The sequence below is a fragment of the Chrysemys picta genome, chromosome 6 (genome assembly GCF_011386835.1).
Source record: "Chrysemys picta bellii isolate R12L10 chromosome 6, ASM1138683v2, whole genome shotgun sequence".
NCBI lineage: Eukaryota > Metazoa > Chordata > Testudines > Emydidae > Chrysemys > Chrysemys picta.
Genome location: NC_088796.1, coordinates 116,247,723 through 116,257,348, shown reverse-complemented (window position 1 = coordinate 116,257,348; position 9,626 = coordinate 116,247,723). Strand labels below are relative to the sequence as shown.

The 9,626-nt window shown below is 38.9% G+C and overlaps 1 long non-coding RNA gene across 2 annotated transcripts in view; it reads left to right on the top strand.

Annotated features, from left to right (window-relative positions):
* Positions 1 to 2,184: 2,184 nt before the first annotated feature.
* LOC135972280 (uncharacterized) overlaps positions 2,185 to 9,626 on the top strand; it is a 251,559-nt gene continuing 244,117 nt past the window's right edge. For both annotated transcript variants that reach the window (XR_010588703.1, XR_010588702.1), the window contains exons 1-2: positions 2,185 to 2,205; positions 5,098 to 5,151. This is a non-coding gene — a long non-coding RNA (uncharacterized LOC135972280). The remainder of the gene's footprint in view (positions 2,206 to 5,097; positions 5,152 to 9,626) is intronic.

Genomic DNA, 9,626 nt, shown 5'->3' with positions numbered 1-9,626 from the left:
CTAATACCACTTGCACTGGGGTAACTCCACAGAGGTCAATGGACCTGATTCTCCATCACTCTGCAACTTTTATAGTCCTTTACACCAGTGGTTCTCAAAGAGAGGCTCCCGCAGCCCCCATTGGCCTGGAGCAGCGAACCGCGGCCAGTGGGAGCCGCAATAGGCCAAACCTGTGGACGTGGCAGGTAAACAAACTGGCCCAGCCCGCCGGGGCTTTCCCTGCACAAGCGGTGGACTGACTTTGAGAACCACTGCTTTACACCATGGCCAACCATTCTGATTTGGTAGCATTTTTACCAACTACAGTGACTACACCAGCAGCAGAGCAACAGAGAATTAGCACACATACAGTTATTCTGGATTTACACCGGGGTCACTAAGAGCAGAAGGTTACCCCAGGGCTGTAACATTGTTCCAGAATTTAGTTTGGTCGTTTTTAGAGTCACATGACACGTTGCCAACTCTTATGATTTTTATTGCAAGATTCCTGATATTTGATATTTTTCCTTAAAGCCCCGGCAGCTGGAATCATGAAATTGCATGAACTTTTCTGCTTTCATTAAAAACAATAATAATTAATAAAATAAGGTTTCTAGCTCTCATGGTTGTGGAGAAAAGCTTGACAATATGAAGCAAGTGCACCCAAAAATCTTAGAAACCAGAAAGCACATAACAAGAACCCAGCATTTATTATTATGAAAAAGCTAATGAATTTTAAAGCCAATCGAATGATTTTTAATGGCCTGACTTTTGAAATGTTGGCGTTGGCAGTGTAGTCAACAAAGTGGCAGATTTCGCTGTCTACAAGTCTCTTAAGCTCTTCCTCAGATGTCACTGCTGCAGTCTGACACTGTATTCCTTGCTTGTTACTGCTTTCCACCTTTTGTCTGCTATTGCAGTTGTTTTTTGTTGGTCATTGGCAAGAAAAGGCATGGCTGTCCTGTCATGTGGTTGAGTTCAGATAACAATGACCTTTGATCAGTTTTGGCCGCATGTGCAATGGTGAACTAGAGCTGAAAGGCTCTTTTCAGTTGCTAATTCCCTCAGCCATGTGGCCCTCCCTTAGTAACAAGTTATTTAAAATATTCAGATGTTTTATAGTCCAATCTACTTTTTGCAGCCCTGATTGAGTGATTTATATTCAGTATAACGTTAAGAGGACAAGGAACCCTCCTCTGAAACACAGCACTATACAACATTTTATATCCAGCCTTAAAGCTAAGCATGTCTTATTGTTCAGTTGGTGCATTCAGCAAAATTTCATGCAAATATCTTTATTGTGACTGTATCTTGGAATTAAAAAAGAAAAGGGAATGGGCTATTAGGAAGAATGAAACAGGAGAGAATTAAATTTAAAAAGTGTGTAATTTATAAGCAGCAGACATGTCTACATTTTAATCATTAGGCCCCAAAGACCTTTAATTATTAAGCAACACTCAAATGCTAAGCAACATAATCTCTGTGTTAGTTAATTACTGCAGTGAGTGATGGTATACATTACACTTGTGAGTACTGCTGTTTCTTAGTGTGTGTACAGTTGTTCTTGGGGAGGGTGGGGGAGATGGGGTGGGGATGGATTGGAAGAACATTGAGGTCAACAATCTCCAGGAAGGAAAATGGCTTGGAGGTTTACTGAAAATCTTTTTAAACACAATCAATTTTCCCAAGATAGATTCCCTATGAAATATTAATGAACTATGCTATTTATTGAGGCAATCATTACCCAAGGTTATTGCATAGGAAACTGTTATCTAAATTAATCCTAGGGAAAAAAATGAACTCCCTTCTTGGGACCCCGAGTAAGCAGCTGAGTTCTTTCATTTCACACTTTAAGGAAAACACTCATTTTTTGTGCAAAAGTGGCTGGAGTTTGGTAAGTTCCATGCAAATGAAAATAAGAATGTAAGGATGAAATGAATATGCAAGCACCTGCTCTCTTTAGATCATTCAAAATGGCCAACAGTGTTTTCACTGCTAGTGTTATAGGAAGCATGAGGTTATCATTCTCCCCTACTTTCCATCTTGTGAAGTCCTTTCCACATGTGCAAAGCCACTGCAAAGGGCTAGTCAATCAGAAGGTAACTACATTGCTCACATTATACAGGTGTAAATGCTTTCCAAGGTGATTTCAATAGAACCGCACTGATTTAGACCAGCTGGTGAGCTTGTCCTAGGCACCCTTCACCCAGAAGGCACCAGAACCAGGTGAATCACTTAAATTCTGGGTTTTGTAAAGATAGGGCAGGGAGATTAACAGATATTTATTTTCTGCATGGAAACAAAAAATACTAGTTTGGGAATGATCCTATAGGTTGCTGGAGTGCTAACCTGGCATTGAGCTTTAGAGGGTGAATCTGACTCAACCACTTAAACAGAGGCAAGTGTGTGAAGGATAGTTATGACTTAGATAAGTCCTGATAGCAGAATACTTACACTGTACTAGGTAGTCCTAAAATTTAATCTTGGCTCTGATGTTTACTTTCTCTGACCTTGGAGAAGTCGAACTCTCTGCCTTGTATAATGATGCTAATAACAATTACCCCATGGGGGTGTTGTGAGGATGAATTAGATCGTATCTGTAAAGTGTTTAAAACTTCAATATACTTTTGCAATTGCAGAGTGTTAGTATTAATAACGAAATACTGTGTCACTATTATTATGGCTACTGGTGAGGGGTTGACCATAGTGCTAGGATGGGAAAAGTGTAGACAGAGAGTGAATGGCATTCCATTAAAATCGCAAACTAATAACAATAGTCAGCCTTTATAGTGCTGATGATTATGGCTTACAGAATACAGGTTTGCTCCTTGTGAATAGCCCTTGGTCATCAATGGGACTATTCATGTAAGTCAGAGTCTGCAGGAGTGGGCCCTATATGAGTAAAGAAAGTAGTGATCATGCACCTCACTGAAAATAAAGCAGTATCACATCCCCTCAGTGATCATACACAATTCCCATTCTCACTAATAGAGACTCACTAACAGGAGTACTGAGAAAAAGAGTATTCCCCCAAGAATGGCATGATAAGAACAGGAAATTGTTTTAGTGCAGTCTTTTCCCCCTTTTAAGCACAATAATTAATAAAATACCTGGGTTGTCATTACTATTATTAACATCTGTTCTGTAATCTCCATAGAGCAGTAAAGTTATGCTGCAGTTAACTGCACAAACACTTGCAATCCTTTTAATTAAAAAACCCCTCTAATCAGAACTATAAATAGAAAAGTTCAGTGTAAAATTGTGCTGGAAGATTAGTAATACAGGTCAAATTGTTAGCAGTGCTGTGCTTATGACAATTGTTATTTCAAAAAAGGAATGTAAATACACACAACCCTGGTAATGATGTGTGGTCGTATTTGTATATCTCAGTTCAGAGACTCACTAAAATCTGTGACTTTTTTTCAGCAAATAATGTCAATATTTCATTTAAATTTCGCTATGAATGCTCCCATAATTCCTGATGCTAATTCTTCTCTGGCTAGTTATTTAAGTATACTTAACTATTTTTTTGTTAATCACAGCTTAAACCAGTATTTAAACAATAGAGGTCAGCTGGTGTGAATTAATGTAGCTACAGTGAAGGTCGTTGATTTACAACAGTTGAGGATGTGGCCTTTAATCTGCTGATATTTTACTCCTTGGGTAAAGTGACAGACAAGAGGCTTAAAAGGTGGAGACAAAGATGAGGACATTTAATATTTTACCTGGTCATATCAGTGAAGATTCTAGTAGGGTATGATTTGTTATAAATGCTACACAGGAGGGCAAATTGATTGAAATGAGAGAAGGAATTAATGAAATATATTCAAGTGCATAGGTCCAAATCCTTGTTGGTGTACATCAATGTAGCTCCATTGAAGTCAGTGGAGCTATGCCATATAACACCAGCTGAAGATATAGGCCATAGTTTTTGCCATGAGTTTGAATGGTTGTATTACTTTAATGACATTATCATGGGTGATCTATGATAGAATCGTTGAAGGGAGTGTGGTTATAGACTGGAGTTGAGACTGGGAGGCAGAACTCCTGGAAATGTAGGGAACATCCTTTTGTGTTTCTAATGACCTTCTGTGCCCACAGAGGGATGGAAGCCAGAGGCAGGGTCTTCCTTTTCACTTGGATGTGAGGGACAGCTGGAGGCTGCAGGCTCTCTGTATTTCCTGGAGGAGAGGGGGGATGTGGCAGAGGAACAGACTTGCCTTCTTTCTCCTACTGGAAGATGGGAACTCAAACAGCGTTTTTCTCCCCTCAGGTGTAGCTCCACCTGCTGATGGGAAGGCCTGTAGCTTGGAAATCCCTCAGCCAGGCACTAGCTGCTGCTTCTTCATTGAGTTCTGTGTTTTAGTCACTTTTTGGCAGACATTAAATTAACTTTCTCTATTTTCTAAATCTCTACCTTGATACCTTTTCACTGGATTTTTTTTTGTAGTATCCACTATTCAGTTGTGAAATAATAGCAACTATTTGTATGCTGTTCTTGCTAATTTGTTCAGAAAAGAGTCTTTTGACAACTCTGCACTTTCCTGGAAATATGAAGAACAGAGGCTTAGGAGCCCAGGATGTAAACAAAGCCAAGTTGGCTTATAAATTTTTGGCCATGAAAACAAAATTAAAGGTTCTCCACATGTAAGAGGATGAAACTGATTGTAGGGAAAGGTATTTGAATTAATATTTTATTGTTGTTACAAATAGAGCATAAAAATTCAAACCGGACAGAGACCTCATTGCGCTAGTCACTGTATGGACAAAGCAGACAGAAGATGGGACAAAGGAAGTATCATTACCCCTGTTTTACTGTTGGGGAACTGAGGCACAGAGAGAAAAAGTGACTTGCCAAGGTCACAAGTGAAATCTGTGGTAGAGCCAGGAATTGAATCTTAGTCCAGTGCTTTAACCAAAGATCCATCCTTGTCTCAAAGTTAAACTTTTAAGAAGTTTATAAAGAGGGTTACAAACAGAGATTAAATAGAATTTTTTTTTCATAGTATCCTTCTAATGAAATTAGCATTATGTTTATAAAAATGAATTTGCAAATATGCTTCAATTTTTTATAACTATGCTAAACACTCAACCAAAATGATGTCATATCTTTTGCAGGTTGGAGACAATCCGGGGATCAGAAAATTATGCTGTTTTGTGTTTGTCATTCAGGTAAGAGCCACAGTTTTGCTAGTAAGACTTCAGATATTCTCTGGAAGGCTTTTTAATTAGACTTGTGAATAATTCATTACAGAAAGACTGTTTAAATGTGTATTTTAGGACTGCCCATAAACCCAGGTTTTGAGTGTGTCTTATAGTTTTTCCATCCTGACAAAGGGCAACATTATTTATCATAACTGAAGTAAATAAGCAAAGTTGCACTGCAATGCATTGTCTTTGTCATATTCAAGACAATGCAAAGCAAATAGAAATGAGCAAACTATTGTTAAATAATGCACGTGTTGTATATCTACAGTAACTTACAAGTAGCTTGTTCTTTCTTAAATTTTTCACGTTTGTGTTGTACAGTCATACACAGCCCCCCCCCTTTTTCTCCCCCCGCAAACATTGTTAACGCGAGTAGTCTCATTGATCTTCAGCTGGGCTAATAAATATAGATCCACTGAAGCTGCACAGGTTTGTCAGGTGAGGCTTAAGCCCACTGACTACAAAGCTTTATGTAGGAGGATACAGGATTTGTGTTTCTTTAAGTTCAGAGGTAAACATTAGCAAAATGTTTGGGGGGGAGGTGTGTGGTGTTTTTGTACCAGGCTTCATAGAAATATAGGTTTGGATCCTGCAAGCACTTAGGCACATGAGTAAAGTTACTCATGTGCCAAACAGTTTGACGTCTATCTTTGCATCGAGAACAAAACAAATTCTTCATCTCCCTGCAAAGACGCCTTAATGAGAATGCTCCTAAGAATTTTGCTGTGCCGTTTGATTCTAGAAACGTTGGGGGAAATGGGCTTGATTTCACAGCCATTAAAACAATACATTGTACTTGTAGGGACTGATCTGTAGTATGATGCCTGCTGCGTCTATTATTACTAATGAAATGTGATCTAGAGCCCAATGAAATCATTTGGAGTCCTTCCACTGACGGTGGATCAGACTCGTATAGCACTGTGCATCCATGGATCTTATTTCACACCTACCGTTAGAAATGATGAGTCACAATGTTCTGATCAAGCCTGGATTTTGAACATTCCAGAATGCTGATATCTAAAGTTTTGGTTCAGGCTGATCACTACCAACTCTCTAGTATGTAGTCATCTTAGTCTGTTTAAATTAATCACCCACTTGGTTTTACATTTTGGTAGCTTACTCAGAGTTGCTGGGTGTTGCGAGATTTAACAGGCTTTTGTTGCAATCACAAACTGACCTAAGACATGACCTATTTGTTTCTAGTACTGTTGTCTATGAATAGTGCTTCTATGTCAATATTTATGCAAAGGTTTTTTTCATTCATCATATTGCTTCTAAAAATATTGACTAGAATTGCACCTGGTAACAAAATTATGGCCAGAGGAGAATCTGATCTCCATGACTTTTGTTTTTTTATGTCTTCTTCTTAAATGGTATGTTCAAATTCATGAGTGTTTACCCAATCTCATTTTGATATCACATTTCTGGGGTGAAAATAAGGGTTAATAAATATGCAATCTGGTAAAACTAACTTCTCTGAAAGAAAGCTAAGAATTATTACACCCTGCTAGGTACAAATGGTCTGTTTTTTGTGTGTTAAGAGAACCTCATTCTTAAATAAACAGGAGAGATACACGGTGCTTCATCACTGACTGCTTCATTACAGACGACATATGCCTGACGGACTTCTCGTAAGGATTCCAAATAGCTTTTTTGCCATACGTTTCTGTAATGTGATGCTGCTGGTTGAGTCGTCAGCAGCAGGGATTGAACTGTTGATAAATTGTACAGTCCAGTGCTTCACCACATTTTGGTTTGTTATGAAATATACTCAAGAGGCCAAATAACCAATGTCAGTCAAGTTGATTAACATTTACAGGAAAAAAATAGGTTCTCTACGATACCAGTCTCCAAAGAGCAGTCCCAGGCAGTGATGTTGCATTGACCTTATGCAGAAGGTGTGTCCCCAAAGTTACAGCCCTAAAGCCATCCTTTTATATCCTACTAGTTTACCAGTAAAAGGTACTATATACATTACCTGAAACTGGATTCAATTAATCAGCTTGTTACCCTTTTTGTTTCTGGTACCACAATGTACCCCTTATCTTTTGCTGTGAACCCACATATTCCAGTCCGTGATACATCCTTATCTTTGTTCTGGGTGCATGTGTTCCAGATACCATGTGGTGCGAAGACACCTCCTATGCCTATACGGCGATAAACAGGTTTGTGAGGTTAACTCCCTTTCTGTTGCTATCAGGAAACAATTATGTCATGCTACTGACAGTTTTCCGATCTACTTAAGCCAAAATCTTACTTCAGCTAATGCAAGGTGTTATGCGATACTTGGCATAAATGAACAGGATTATAATAAAGGTATAGGCCAATTTGGGTTATATAACTGCTGTAGTAATGCTTAAGTATACTTAAATGCTTGAAGTATATATTGTGGGTAGTATTATCAGCATAATATATATGTATGCTAGCCAGTGTATATTAGTCAACAGAACCCTTCATCTCTACACCTAGAAGCTAGTTAAACAGACATTTTTTGGAGACTTTGTTTTAATGACTTTAATTATGGCTCTCCCTGTAATGTGCCTAACTTCCATGAACCAGTTATACAGCTTGGCAGGCTAAATTCTACTCTTGAACTTAGGTGCACAGTGTCCAATGAAGTTGGTGGGAGTTGGGCGTGTGTCTAACCCATGCCTGGTTGGTGTGGCACTCTGTTCCCTTACAGTGGCACCTTGACCACCTAGAGATTGATGAAAACAACAAGGAGTCTGGTGGCACCTTAAAGACTAACAGATTTATTTGGGCATAAGCTTTCGTGAGTAAAAACCTCACTTCTCCGGCATCCGAAGAAGTGAGGTTTTTACTCACGAAAGCTTATGCCCAAATAAATCTGTTAGTCTTTAAGGTGCCACCAGACTCCTTGTTGTTTTTGTAGATACAGACTAACATGGCTACCCCCTAGAGATTGATGAGTCTGCTACAGACTTGGCTAAGAGCCCAGTGGCTTTTAGCTCATGCAGTAGAGGCTTATACATTCAGCTTCAGGTTTGATCCTGCCTGCCGAACACTGGAGTCTGTTGTCATTACATGTGTGAAGTATCTGAGGGCAGAATTTGGCTCTTCATATGTAGTCAACATAGAACTTGTGTTGGATTTCAGTAATGCCTCTGCACAGTGGGGAATTTTACTCTTTATCAGGGATGAGAGTGAGAGGAGGGGGAATATATCAGAGGGTTAGAGAACAATCAGGGTAATACAGGGTAAAATCAAGCTGAAATTGAAAAGTTAAAAAAAAATTGTTATAGGAAAAAAAATGGATACGGATGGCAGGAAAAGCCTTCCAGTTTTTGCCAAGTAAAAAGATTTACTAAAACTGATAACTGTGCTCAAGCTTGTTTTGCTTCTAAAAAGATTACACTTAGATTACTGCAGCTCCATGCTGTCCTTGTTGAATATAATTTGTCTGACAAATTACTGGTAAGTAAATAAAAGAAAAACAGGACAAAGGACAAAAGCATTTAAATCCTTGTTGGAAATCACATTTGTATTTGATGTACGTGGATATAAACACAGAAATCATAAGAGTGGGATGAAGAAAGCCCTGCACAAGGCTGTTGAAAATGGATGCATTTAGACTGCTGCACGCAGAATAGGAAAGGAACAATATGAAGCATACAGATGGTGCATTGTGTCCTTGTTTCCCCTCAGTAAAAGTAGCAATGCTTTTCTGTAACTTGGGGCCTGATTCTATGAGATGCTGAGCACCCTCACGTGCTATTGTCTTCACAGTCCTGCATTAGAATCAGAGCTAGCTGGAAAATGAAAATCCCTCTCTGGGGAGAGGTGGGGGAATGTCAGGTTTGGGGTTTTTTTTGTCCCAGATTGAGACAAAAAGTCAAATGCGATTTTTTTCTCTGGAAGAAATTTCCAGAAAAAATTCCATTGTGGGAGAACTGAAATGGAATTTTTCACCTTGCCGTCTGCCTTCTAGACAGGCAGCCAGGAAGTCACCGTTTTGATTATTTTTTTTTTGTTACCGACGAAAAAATATGTATATATTTGGTGGGGGAGGGGAATACATTTTTGCAAAAAGGGCATTTTCTTTCAGAAAATCATTCCAAAAGGGAGATACCCAACCAGGTCAAATTAAAACACTGGTCAGAATAGTTTCTGCTCATTTTATTTCCCATGGGCATGTTTTTTGTAGAGATGGTGCTATTAAAACTCCATTAACTCTCTGTTGGTCTGCTGGATGTCCAAGGATTAACTGACTTTTTTTGTGTAATATATATGCAGTGTTGCTGTAGTCGTGTTGGTCCCAGGGTACTAGAGAGACAAGGTGGGAAAAGTAATATCTTACATTGGACCAATTTCTATTGGTTCTATACATGGAGCTCTTCTGTGTAGTTCAAAAGCTTGTCTCTCTTACCAAGAGAAGCTAGTCCAATGAAAGATATTACCTTCTCTCTCTCTTTTTTTAA